The following is a 5,736-nucleotide window of genomic DNA, read 5'->3' as shown; positions in this document are numbered from 1 at the left end:
AACTTCAAAGCCAGGGTGTGGGGCGGCGGTGACAAGGCTGTCACCTCCCTTGCCTTCCCAGCAGGGACTTTACGGGCGGTGAAAAGGGGCGAGGGCGCTTTCAGCCTCTCGGTGCGGTCTCAGGGCCGGGTGGGCTGCGGGAGTGTGCAGTACCACAGCGCTGAGCTGCTGCGTTTTGTAGGTTGATGCCATCATATTCTTTATTTTTTTTGTCCTCTAGTTTTCTTGGATTCCCGGGCTATATTTGTCTTGTCTGTCTGGGGCTGCTTCTCTAAGTCACTGTGTAAATTGAAAGGCTTTCCCCCTCCTTTTTCTTCCCCTCCCCAGCTCACCACCTTTTTTTAATTAAAGCTTTTAACTCTCCTGGTGTTTACAGTCTTATGCAAAGTATCAAAACAAACAGACCCTGCCGAATACAAACACCAAAAAGAAGCTGGCCCCCCATTCTTACCCCTTTATTGTCCAAAAAAAAAAGCGCATCTCCCCATGTCATAGCTACAGTTCCAAAAGGAAATTGCTTTTATTTGTAAAGGAGGCTTTAAAAAGCAGTGACATGAAGGGGAAAAGCTCCTTAAGGGAGGAAGGTCATGGGGTTAGGGGTGAGATTAAAGGAGCTATCTTTCCACCTCGCAGCGAAAGCGGCGCTGGAGCCTCCCCAAACCTGGGAGAAGAGCAGCCGAAGGGAGGTGGAGGGGGCGAGTGAAGGGGTCGATGCTGGGGGCCGGGACTGGAAGAGGCCACGGGGCTCCAGGCAGTCCCTGGTGCCACACAGGCACCTTTCAGCTGTCAAAAGGAGTGGATGCAAAGCGGTAAAATCCCTCCCTTCAATGCCTAAACCCCGCATTCCCTGTGTCATACAACAGGAAACATCACAGCGAGGGAAGCGGCCCCTCCAGAGCTCAGGCGGGTGGTGGGACACAGAGGGCAGTGGGATGCAGGGGGCTGGGGATTGGGGAAGGAGATTGTGCCCCCTCCCTGAGGCTGCTGAAGCCGTCTATTTGTAGGAAGTATTCGTGGGCACAGCGTTGGAAAGGAAAAAGGACTGCCGAAGAAATCGCCCCCAACCCTCCCTTCCCCTCTTCCGCATCCATCCGTGACGGCTGCGGTTTTTGCTGAATTAAGGTCCCTGGTGAAGGCGAGTCAGCGTGAGGGATGCGAGGGCACTTCCCTTTGCCTCCCCACAAAGGCGGCACCCTGCCTGGCCTCAGGCATGGACAGAGGCCGGGGCTCCGGGGTCAGCACCAACAAAGGTGGCTGCATCCTCCCTGTGTGCCCTCTGCCTTCCTGACCCCTCGCCAGTTCCCCTGCCCCTCTGGGTGGGCACGGAACGCTCCCCTCATCTCTCAAACCGGGGCTGTGCCCAGCCCTGTCCTGCGGAGGAGCCTTGGGCTATTTCTACAGGGCAGCAGGGAAGGGACATACAGTCCTGGTTTCACTAGGGATGGAAAATGTCATTTCCAGCGCTAAGAGGGATGCAAACAACCCCAAGAGTGATGCAGGTGTTGATCTTGGCACTCTTGGAATTTGGGTCCTGACTGTCATTCTCCCGTGCTCAGGACGTCCCCAGTAATTTGTGATGCCCACGATGGCACAGGAAGGTGCCAGTGGTGACGCCTCCCTTGCTCCTGGGCTGCTGCCAGCGCAAGGGAGCCGCTGTGGCATTTCTCTGCAGCCCTGGAGAGATGTCCTGCAGGAAGGACATTTGGAAGGAGAGCTGTGGCCATGCTTCCACATGAGGATGAGGGTGGAGAGGGGAGCAGGTCTGCCTGATTCAGCACTGCAAGAACAGCGCCGTGTGCTTATTCTTGAAACCAGGGCGCGGATCCAGGGGCGATTCTGCTCGGGCTGCACGGGAAGACACAGGATATTCGCTGTGTGCAGCATTTGAGGCAAGTGTTGGTGAGGTGGCCGCTTGCTGCCGTGACCCTGAGCAGACAGCTTTGTCCCTCCGTGCCTCTGAGGAGAGGATGCTCACACACCGTCTCTCCTGCTCTCTCCTGCAGCCCCAGGGCTCTGTGACATTTGGCTCCGCGGCTTCTGCCTGGCACTTCCAGTCCCCAAATCTATTCTCACTTTCTTCTCCAAAGTGCAGCGGCCACATTGTTCTCGGTATTTAGAGAGCGGTGTGTGAAAATGGATGTGCGGGAGGCTGCTCCTCTCCTAAAATATGTGCATTTAAATTGTCCGAGGGAATTGCCGACATTAGCCTGCTTTGTTTTTGGGTTTTATTAGTGTCATTCAGGAAATATCCCCCTGCAGCCTGGGCAGCGAATGCCCAGCCGTGCTCACTGGAGATGCCACTTGGCACCATGCCTGCCACAACTGCTGGAGGACAGTAAATCCATCCCTCCTTGGCTCGCAGGCATTGGCGCTGCCTCAGCTTGTGCAGAGCTGGCTCCTGAGCCTGTCTGAGCCGGGTCACAGCTCCCCTGACTTACGGACTTATGTGCCACGAAGCATCTGCAAACTGCGCTGTCTGGGGAGCTCTCCCAGAGGTGTGGATTCCCCTCGCTCAGGCAAACACCAGCGGCTCATGTGGACCAGGAATTTGTCTTTTCTTTTTCCCTTACCTTTCTGCATCATCGCTTTTATATAAAGCCACAGGATAGACCAGAAAGCCTAGCACACACCACTCACTGAGAATTGACTGGGTATTGTAGATACATACTGCTTCCATAAATATTTATGGAGTTACAGTCAGCCTTGGTACGGGCAAACAAATGTAAATAATGCCACGCACTCCTCGTGTGCTCCGGATGGTGCTGCGAGCAGGAATAGCCGTTCCTTGTGAAATCAATTTAATGAATCACTTATAGTAGGAGGGAAATAATCCCAGCAGCATTATTATGCCTAATGGTAGGAGCATTGTGATGATGGCTGTGTTATCCAGCAAGCCTCTGCCTTGAAGTATGGGCATGGGGAGGGGAGAGGTTTCCCAGCAGAGGAAGATGAAGATGAGATGTTGGTGCAGGGGACAGAAACGTGGAAGAAAGTGCTGGATTTTCCTGGCTGCTACACATCAGGATGCTGTGATGTTACCTGGGGTAGTGGGTGCGTGGGCAGGAAGAGGCACTCTGGGCAGAAGGACTTTGTAGGGAGAGGGGTGAGCAGAGGGTGGATGACCTAAAATGGATGGACTTGTGTGGGAATGGATTTTGTGTGCCCTGGGCCCATCTGGTATCAAATGCCCCCAAGCAGAAAGGTTTATTTTCAAGTGATTTTGTCCCCTAAGTATCTGCACTCTCAGCCAACACTCCCAAAGCTTCCCAGGATGTGGAGGTCTTGCATTTTTCATCTCTGCCAGAAAAGGGAAGAGATGAACAGTTCCAGGATGAAATCTCCATTTCAGATCAGAATTTCTCATGTTTTTGGGTGAGTGACTTCATTTTTCTCTTTCACTGGCTGTGGACGTATTCCTGAAATCATTCTCAGCCCACAGAATCATAGAATTGTTCATGTTGGGAAAGACCTCTGAAATCAGAACCATTGTTAACCCAGCATGACCACCCAACCCTAAACCTTGCCCCTGAGTGCCACACCTACATGTCTCTGAAATCCCTGCAGGAATGGTGTCTCCAGCACTTCCCTGGGCAGCCTGAGCCAGTGCCAGACAAGCCACCCACAGGTTATTCCAAGCAGTGGGATGGTTCACAGGGCTGGCACACACTGCTGGACACACAGGTCACTGTTAGTGCTGATCTGCCCTCAGGGGGTGGATGGTGCCCTCAGAACCAGGTCACATTTCTGGAGATCTTTCCTAGCTTATAGTTTTCCCTTTGCCAGCATGTTTCAGCCAGATAAATAATGTTAGGACATGTAGGGAAAGTAAAAGCAGAAGGGGCTAGCATATGGACAAATAAAAGTGTATTTTTAAAATTTCAGTCTGTATTTTGAGGTGTCCATCAGCTCAAACAGCAAGGAATATCTTCTTTATCTGGATGTGGCCTGAACTTCTCCATGTGCTGATTCTGGGTGTACAAGCTCAGGGGTAACTTGGCCCAGGATTTTCAAGCTGTTGGTAGAGCTGACAGGCCAGAGAAAAGCAGTGATTTGTTGTTTGAAGGGTTGACCACCCCAGTTTTGATCAAAGTGCTTTCTGAATAACTTGAATAACTGGACTTGAGAAGCAAAGGGTGGACTTCCACATGGGGGGCTCCAGCAAGGACATGAAATCTGGATACAGCTGCACAGCACTGCATTAGCATCTTTACAAGCATATTCCTAGCAGTCTATTCCTTGACCTCACTGTTATTTTCAATTCATTAGTCTATCAGAAACTATTTTTGTTCTTGCTTTCCCTCCTTCCACCAGTTTGCAAGGCTGTACTCACAACTGTGCTCCCACACAGAGCTGTTTTTTGTTTTTGTGAGTTTTGGGGTGGGTACTATATTGCATTAGCATTAACATTCATTAATATAAGACACTTAGGCATCATTAGGTTTTCTGTGGCATCATTAGGTTTTTTGTGGCATCTTTTCCTATTCTAATGAATGGAGTGAAGGTGTGTGGAAGAAAACCAGAAAAATGCAAGGGCCAGAAATTCTTCTGTTCTTCAACCTTCCTATAGAAATCAAAGATCTTGTCTCAGGGGCTGAATCCTGCTCCTTGTTACAGCACCCAAAATCTGGAGTACTCCATGGGGATGAACCCCTTTCTCTGATAAACCCATGATGGGACCAGGCACAGTTCTGCTGTGGCTGAGAACAGATAATCAGCCAGGAGGAGATGGATCCAGGTGGCAGCAGAGCTGAGCAGCAGCACGGGGCTGAAAATAAAAGCAGGAGTTTTATGGACCCTTGGCTAAGGGGACAGAGGGAAAGGATGGATAAAACAGCCTGAGATTGCACAAAAAAACCCAGTTAGAAACCACAGTGCACCCCTGAGAGGAGCATTGTGCAGTGGAGCACCCCTGGGAACTGGTGTAGGTGTGGGATTTATGCAAAAAATGAGGAGGCTCCAAATTGCCATTAAAGCCCTCTACTCTGGCTCCTGCAGCCAAGCAGATGCTGGAAAAGGTCTGAAGTGAGAGAGGGAGCTGAAGCCATCACAAAAGCAGATGCAGAGTATCAAATTGGAGGGAAACCAGGACAACGATTTCTGTGAGCTTTGAAGGCAAAAGCTGTTTGTTTAGCCTGAAAGGAAGCAAGCTGCTCCCTCTTGCCTCAGCCTGGGAGGCATCCCTGGCGCTTCCCGAGGTTCCAGCCCGGCAGGAGGGGCGGAGGGCCGGTTTCACTGGCGGTGGGGCGTGCGGGGAGCGGCGCGGTCCCGCCCGGCACAGGCGGAGGTCACCGGGTCGCCGGGGCTTGATCTGCCCTGATCCCCCTTCACAGGGGAAATGAAGCGACAGCGACTTTGCTCCAGCACAGTGGCCACTTTGAAAAAATGTTTCAGGCAGATAATTTATCAGGTTTAATTGCTCTTTAATCCCCCTGATCGGCCTGGCGTGGAGAAATCCCCTCTGAATGGGGGATCCTGTTTGAAAAGAGCCAGGGAGGCTGGGAGGGCTGGAGGGAGGATGGAGGGAGGGATGGAAGGAGAGAGGAAGGATGAAAGGAGGGAAAAAAGGGAGGAATGGAGGCATGAGGGAGGAAGTGGCGGAAGGAAGTGGCGGAAGGAAGTGGCGGAAGGAAGTGGCGGAAGGAAGTGGCGGAAGGAAGGAAGGAAGTGGCGGAAGGAAGTGGCGGAAGGAAGGAAGGAAGTGGCGGAAGGAAGGAAGTGGCGGAAGGAAGGAAGTGG

The sequence above is a fragment of the Serinus canaria genome, chromosome 2 (assembly GCF_022539315.1).
Source record: "Serinus canaria isolate serCan28SL12 chromosome 2, serCan2020, whole genome shotgun sequence".
Taxonomy (NCBI): domain Eukaryota; kingdom Metazoa; phylum Chordata; class Aves; order Passeriformes; family Fringillidae; genus Serinus; species Serinus canaria.
This window is presented reverse-complemented; position numbering follows the sequence as displayed.